Raw genomic sequence first — 8,585 nt, 5'->3', positions numbered from 1 at the left:
CAAGGGTACGGAAACAGGTCTTTACCCATTTTCATCTACGAAGTACTGAAACTAGAAACAAATTACTTTGACGAGAAGAATTGACTTGGAGATGGGGAATTTGGTTCAGTCTATATTAGCAAACCCTTGGTAGGTGTGTTGTGGCAGTGAAGAGACTGCATCAGGATAACTCATCACTCTAGAAGAGTTCAACAATTCATCAATGAGGTATAGGTTTTTTCAAGCGTCTATCATCCAAACCTGGTTATTCTCTATGGTTGTACATCCCCAGAGAGTTGAGATTTGTTTCTTGTTTATGAATATGTCCCAAATGGAACTTTGGAAAATCATCTTCATGGGTAGCAGAAGAAGGATAAAGATCTAAATTGGGATACTCATCTGAAAATTTGTATAGAGGTTGCTCGGGCCCTGGCATTTCTTCATATCCTTGAACCACTTATATTCCACAGATATGTAAATTCTACTAATATTCTATTGGATGAACACTTCGAGGTAAAAGTGGCAGATTTTGGGCTCTCAAGATTTGTGTCATTATACACAACCCATGTTTCCAATGGTCCATAGTTTCACCAAGATATATTGGCAAACAACTTTCTCCCTTTTTCAACGAATACATGTTATACTGCTTGTTGACAAACAATTTACACATGAATTGGTACCATGTCTTCTATGGGGAAAAAATAACGGTGTATACTTTTAAGCTACCATTGAATTATGAATACGACTCTACTCAAATTCACAATTCGAAGCCCAACTCGCAGGTTGGAACCAGTGCTTTCCATTTTAAGAATTATATTGCCCACATTTAAAAAATCATGTCATAAGCCCTAAATCAGCATTGGGTTATGGTTATCTCTTCATTGAGTTTAGTTACAAAGAAACATACTTGAATGAAATTTCAGATTAATTTTGTACTGAGTAACAACGAGACCCCAACTTATGAATGGATACACAGAGTTAGGTAATTTTGGTTTGTCATCATCCAAGCCTAGTGGCATGTTTTTCTTCTTCTTAGTTTCGACTTTCCTTTGAGCTTGGGTTTGGGGAAAATGTAGACTGTCTTTCTAGGTAGTCGTGATACAAGTTAGTTGCTCCGGAGTTAATGGCTATCTATTTTTCATACTCTTCTACTTTTATACTCTTTTGGACTTTAATCTAATTTTGTTTTATTTCTCTCAAAAAGCAGCTTTCTTACTTCCGCGAGGCCTCATCAATTTCAAGTCCTTCACATACTATTGCATATTGAAATTATGAGCAATTAGTTCCTCATGCAATGAATATGACTATAGGACAATATGGTGGCCCAGAAAAATTTAGCCATCTATATTTGGAGAAAGTGAAAAAATTGTGCCTTTCTGTGGGACAAAGCCTACAAAATATTTTTGCACCACATATTCAGGCTCACATTTGAGGTGGCAAAGTGGTTGTTCATTCTTGTCCTGTTTGTGTCATCTCTAAGTGAGATGGTTTACTGTGGATGGAAAAATAAGGAGTTGCTTATACCTATTTGCATGTTAGCTAGAATTTATCTTGCAGAAATTTTGAAGGAAACAATAGTCGAATTATCAAAGAATCTTCAAGTGATCTCATTAAACAAGTATGTTGCTCGCTATTATGTGACTATATTATATATACTGAGAGTTTTTCTTTTTGTTTTCTTGACTTTTTTTTTGGTTTTAGGTTATTGATATCAGGTCATTGTGATGGCCCCTAATAATAATAATAAAAAAATAATATAAAAATATAAGTAAATAAATGATAAACAATAAAGAAAATATAATAATGATAAATAAATAATAGAAAAAATAATAATAGTACAAAAATAATGAAGAGAATATAATGATAATAAATAAATAAAATAGTAAATAATAATACTCGAGTATATATATATATATATATATATATATATATATATATATATATATAAGTAAACTATCAAAATAGTAAAAATAAGTGAAGTTGACAAAAAGTAAAATAAAATAAAAAAGAGTTAAACTAAGAGAACTATAAAAATAGTAAAAATAAGTAAAGTTAACAAAAGTAAAAAGGAATCAAATAAGAAAGAATTAAATTAAAAGAAATATTAAATTAAGTAAAACTTAAAATAAAAAAATAAAAGTTGCATGTTCACACATGGAATGTGTGCATGCAAACCCCTTTCCATTGTTTGGTGTATTTAATAGACGATGAGAAAGGTGAGATTCATCATTCCTTCATCCATTCTCTTGGGAGAAAAGTGTTGTGAGACAAAAGATTCCCTGGTAGTAGTATGTTGATTGAGGGCTTGAGGTGACTAACTGTAGAAATATTATGTGCAGTTGAACCTACGGTTGGGTGGAGAGTCATCCCCAAAAATTTGTTGCAGTTAACGGGACTCAAATAGTATTCAACTCCATAATCACAAGCCAAGAATATAGTCGCTATAGGTAAGTCGTCTTTGTTCATGTTTTTCGAAATTCTATGCTAATTAGTTGAATAATTGTGTGTTGATTCTTAATTGCATAAATTGATGTAATTAGTTGTAAATTTTAATTTCGGGTTGTTACAGTCATGGATAACGGGAAGGAGCGTTTTGATGGTATCTTGTTATAATAGGGGTATTTTTGCACTGATCAAGTTTCTTAGGCCTTATTATCCATATTGGGGACGTATATTTCTTCCACACTCCATGAATGGTTGATCTGGAATTATACAGGAACACAATTGAATAAAGATATAAACATAAACACATAGATGAAGCAGAAATAAATCTTCATTTAATTAATATTAAAGAATTGAAAGAAGCTTACATACATAATCGAAATAAACTAGCTCAGGCGATGGTAGGTTATCTCTAAGAAGATATGTGGTGGCTACATGTCTTTGAATTGTGTTATAATGACACTCAAAGGCCAATTTATTATTGAGAAAAAATGGAAAACCCTAAACATCCAAAAACATAACCCTAGGAGATGAAGCGCCAAAAGTATGTGGCCCCGTTTGGTAAATTGGTACATCAATTTCCCAAGGTCGTAACTTTGACATACGATCTTTGTTTCATGCGTACGATACCTCATTAGAAATATATGTCTGAGGAATACAACTTTTAATTACAAATATTGGCCAAAGACTCACGTTTTCCAAAAAAATGTCATTCAAGGCCTCAAAACGGCTCTGGAAGTTCAAGACCCGAAAAAATGCCAAAAATAGTAAAATGTGCTCCAATTAAGGAAACTGAAAGAAACAATGGTGGGGCTCCAAGTGTAATAGGTGGGTTGCCACCAATATCCACTTGGATCGTTCCTCCCCCCTTAGGAAGAAATGGTCCCCATTGTGTTGAGTGCCTCCATGAGATGGGGAAACTTCTGCTAAACTTGATCCCTGGTGAGCCACTTTCCTTTATGCAGGAGTTGGCCAGCTTTGACAACCTAATATAGTTGGATATTATGCTAGTGAGTGTTATTTATTTGCATGTCCATGATCTGATTAGTTGTGGCTTGTTCCATGTAGTTTGGGTTTCGCTCTATTGGTGTGATTTGTTCTGCAATGTCTAATGTGTCCAACAATGGGGAAAAGTATGGTTGCAGTAGATCCACATTGAATATTGGGTGAAGGCCAAGAAACAGTGGAATGCAAATGTAACCAAACTTTGTCTCCCAACTGGAACTTGTGTGGCACCCGATGTTGATCATGATGATGTTTGTACATGGCATTTGCTCTGTCCAATATGTCATGGACCTACTGACGAATGGGTTGAATGCGTTCAATGAAGTTGGTAGCTCTGTCAACTTCAGATTCAACATGAGCCAAATCTGCCTAAGTAGCTACAAGTGGTATGGAAATATCAATAGGACATAGTGGTTGGAATCCAAAACCCACCTGAAAGGGGTTGTGGCCCATTGAGCTATGGAGAGCTTTGTTGTAGTTGTGTTGGACATAGGGGAGGCTTTCATCCCATGTGTGTGGATGCTTCAAGTTGTACATGTGTAAGATGTGCACGATCATCTTGTTGATGATCTATGTTTGGCCATCAGTTTGGGGCTGGAAGGTCGTGGACTTAGTGATCTTGGTATCCAACAACGACCAGAGGCTTGACCAAAATATACTTAAGAAGTTGTTGCCTTGAACTATGATAATGGACTATGGGATCCCAAAGTGTACCCACACTCATTCAACGAAGAGTTTAGCAGTGGATTTTGTTGTGATACTCTTCTTACAGGCCATTAGAATGGCTACCTTAGAGAATTTGCCAACGACCACTAAAACATAGTCGTTGTCATGCTTGGTAGAAGGAAGGCCTAGCATGTAAGCCATGGAGATGGATTCCCAGGGCCGTCTAGGAGTAGGCAGAGGAATATACATGCCTTGCTTCTTGATTGTAGGTTTGGCAATGGCGTAGGTAGTGCAGGATCGGATGTACTTCCAAACATCCTGTCAAAGGTTCGACCAATAAAAATACTTTTGCAACACTGCCACTATTTTTTCTACCCCAAAATGTCCAGTGACCCGACTATAGTGTGCCTCTGAAATAATCTTCGCATGCTCACTTGAAGGAACACAGAGGTGTCCCAGGTGGCATAACAATGCATCTTGGAGGTGAAATTCTGGAACTTTCTTGCCTTTCAGGAGCATTTGGTATGTGGTGTCAAATTTTGGATCACCCATGTAAAGATGCAGCCATTCTGAAGTCTCATGTCCACAAGATTCGAGCATAGTGGTTAGCGCCATAACCAACGGCCAACTGAGGAAGTATTCAACATTATTGGTCCTGCCCTTCTTATACTTGATGTTCAAATGGAACTGTTACATATATCTAGACCATTTCTAATGGCAATCGTTCTGCAACTTTCCTTGTGTCTGTATGAACTGCAGGGCTTTGTGGTTTGTGTGGACGATCGTTTCCTTCCATAATATGTAATGCTTCCATTGTCGGCAGGCCTGCACAATAGAATACATATATTTTTCATAGGTGGGATACTTTTGGACTACATTTGAAAGTGTATCACTATGATATGCCATTGGATGCCCCTATTCGATAAGAATTGTAACAATAGCATAGTTCGAGGTGTTCGTCTCAATTTCAAATGGTTGTTGCAAGTCTAGTAATATGAGCACAGGTGTAGAGAAAAGGCAATGCTTCAACTCTGCAAATGCCTTCTGTTGAGATTCGTACCAAAAGAACTTTTCTTTAACTTCTCCCTCAATGACTTGACTCAAAGGCCAAATGATATGAGAGAATCCCAACACGAACCTGCGATAGAAATTTGCAAGACCCACAAAGTTGCAGAGCTCAGTTAGAGTGGTTGGGGCGGGTCAATCCAAAATAACTTGTATATTGGTTGGGTCCACATGCATAACACATTCATCAATAATGTACCCCATATATTGAACTTGGGTCATACCAAAAGTGCATTTCTCCAATTTGGCACACAATTTGTGTTATCTCAGGGTCTGGAGAACCTGTTGAATATGGTGTAGGTGCTCTTCCCAACTCTGGCTAAAGATAAGGATGTCGTCCAAATACACTACCACGAACGAGTTGGTGAAGGGTCTCAAGATGTCTCCCATTAGCCTCATGAAGATTGTAGGGGAATTCATCAACCCAAAAGGCATGACCATCCATTCGAAAAGGCCCTCCTTGGATTTGAAGGCGGTCTTCCACACATCAGAGGGTTTGACTGGTACCTAGTGATAATCAGAATTAAAATCAATTTTTCTGAAATATTTGGCCCCCTTGAGCTGGTCTAGAAGGTCATCAATTTGTGGGATTGGATACTTATTTCGAAGAGTGATCTTATTCAGCACTCGATAGTCAATACAAAGCCTCCAAGTTCTGTCCTTCTTATGTACAAACAAGATCAGGCTCCCATAGGGTCATGAACTTGGCCTGGTGTGTCCTTTCTGCAACAACTCCTGAATCTTCCTCCTGATTTCATTGTTCTCTATAACATAGCATTGGTAGATCAGTCAATTAGGTAGCGGCAAGCTCGAGGTCATATCGATGGAGTGCTTGACCTGACAGCATAGGGGTACCTCTGTGGGTGAGTTGAAGATGTCCCTATACTCCTCCACGACCTTGTCCATTTGTTATTGTCATGTGGAGGAGCTCTACCTGGAGGCTATGGATGAGGCAACAATCTTCCTCTTGCTCTGAGGGAGAATCATAAGGAAGATAATTTCCCCTATCTGGTAAATGATCTTACTGCATTGTTTAGTAGAGATCAAAGAAACGGCGATAGGTGAGGTTATCTCTGGTATCCTGTACAATTTCTGACCTGAAGTAATAATAACACAACGAGGTCTAGATTCATATACAGTATGATGATTCCATAGGTATGGTTGACCCAATAAAACATCACATACCTCCATAGGGGCAACATTGCATAGTACCTCATCTGTAAGGGCTTGATGATATAAGGCAGGCAACACTGCTACCTAACACAAATATCTCGCCCTTGGTGGAGCCACCCGATGGTGTATGGTTGTGGGTTTGACATTATTGGCAGCTTCAATCTCTTAATGACCTCAGTTGAGATCAGGTTCTTCTGGCTTTCGCTATTAACGATGAACTGCACTGGAAAACCCTTTACCCACGTATGCGAGTAGAAGAGGTGCTCCCCCTCCTTTGGATCCTTGCCTTCTACCTTTTAGAGCTTGGTGGTGGCTACCATCATAGTGAGTTTTGCATCAATGATTTGCTTTCCCTTGTTAGTTCCCTTTTTGGGTTCCAGATCATAATTAGAGCATGCACCTATCTCTAAGTCTATGATCTTGGCCACCAGTGCCTACTTTGTGCGACATTCATTCATGTTGTAAGTGGGAGTTTCATGGAACTTACATCACTTGTCAAGTCCTTCTTCGCCTTCTCATTATTCTTGGGTTACAGCTTCGAGGAGTTGTCCTGGGGGGTCGTGACCTAGATTTGCCCTTTGCTCTGTGGCTTGGGGGCATATTTTCTCTCCTTCGGGTTTGCAAATCCAAGGTATCGCTTCTTTTGCTTAAACTTCTGCTCAATCTAGGCAACATATCAATATGTTTCACCAAGCGAGGAGATGTCCAAGAACAACATTTCCTCTTAAATGTATTTGTGCAAACAACCACAATACATGAGCACCATATGTTTCTCAGAATCTTTGATAGCCAACTTTGTGTGCAAGGTATCGAAAATATTCGTCAGTTCATGTGCATCTTGATCCCTTTGTTGCCACAACGTAGTCCCTTATATGTACTTGTCATCATAGCTCCTAATAGGGTAATATTGTGCCTTGATGGCATCTCGGAAAGAATTCAAAGTGGGTGCAGCTGAAAATAGTTAGGGCTCCCTTTTGCTCATAGTAAGTTTCCCACCAATTCTTGACGTGGGGGAGGTCTTTGAGGAGTGCAAAAGAAATATTTTCCCTATTAGAAAAATCATGAACTGAAAAATATCCTTCCAACATATTTAACCATTTATCTATCGCATCTGCATCTATCTCGCCTTCAAGTATGGAAATGTCAAAGTTGACTTGTACCTTAAAGGGAGTGGCGCCTCCAGAGTGGTTATCGGATGAAGATGCATCGCATGTGGGCATCCGTCGAAGGATCTCGGCAAAGTTGTCCATAATTTTGTTCCTTTGTCGCTCAAGGGCTTCTTCAAGTAATATTTTGAAAGGATCTCCTACTCCCTTGTCTTTGTTTTCTTCTGCCATGGGAGGTCGTCGGGCTCGATGACGTAGGCCCGCAAAGGTTCAACTAGTTTGAGCCCTAACTCCTTATACCCCAAGCTCGTTGGGGACATGCACGAAAAAACAAAGAAAGAGCAGACTTCTCTTATACCACTAATCCATACTTATACAAGAATGAAACATAATATAGATATAAAAATAAACACATAGATGAAGCATAATTAAATCTTCATTTCATTAATATCAAAGTACTAAAAGAAGCTTACATACAGAATGGAAATAAACTAGCTTGGGCGATGGTAGCTTATCTCTGAGAAGAGATGTGGCAGCTACATGCCTCTGAACTATGTTACAATGAGGCTCCAAGGCCAATTTATTATTGAGAAAAAATGGAAAACCCTAAACATCCAAAAACCTAACCCTGGGAGATGAAGCGCCAGAAGTCTGTGGGCCCCGCTGGGTAAATTGGTAAATCAAATTCCTGGGGTTGTAACTTTGGCATACGATCTTTGTTTGACGCATACGATACCTCATTAGAAATATCTATCTGAGGACTAAAAATTTCAACTGCAAACATGAGTATAAGACTCTTGTTTGCTCGTTTTCCAAAAAAAGGTCATTTAGTGCCTCAAAACGGCTCCGGAAGTTCAAGACCCAAAAAACTCCCAAAAATAGTAAACTATGCTACAATTAAGGAAACTAAAAGAAATAATGGTGGGGGTCCAAGTGGAATAGGAGGGTGGCCACCAATATCCACCTGGATCAATGGTGGATTGTCTAGATCAACCCGATAGAGCCTTGATCAGGCCGATGCTACCTGATATTTATGCACAACTCCTTAGCACAACTAAATAGCAACCAACAATATTTGCAGAAAATAACGTGGGTTCACAACCTCCACTAAAACAAAGCCATGACAAAAACACTAAAAGCATTCAGTCC

At 38.7% G+C, this 8,585-nt stretch overlaps 1 pseudogene; it reads left to right on the top strand.

Moving 5' to 3' along the window:
- The first annotated feature begins 647 nt into the window (after nucleotides 1–647).
- On the top strand, nucleotides 648–2,680 carry LOC149220053 (uncharacterized; annotated as a pseudogene).
- Nucleotides 2,681–8,585: the final 5,905 nt, after the last annotated feature.

Source organism: Pinus tabuliformis, chromosome Q (genome assembly GCF_031772625.1).
Source record: "Pinus tabuliformis cultivar Carrire ecotype Pingquan chromosome Q, CPIR1, whole genome shotgun sequence".
Classification (NCBI taxonomy): domain Eukaryota; kingdom Viridiplantae; phylum Streptophyta; class Pinopsida; order Pinales; family Pinaceae; genus Pinus; species Pinus tabuliformis.
The sequence above is the reverse complement of the archived record's forward strand: the minus strand, read 5'-3'. Positions and strand labels throughout refer to the sequence as shown.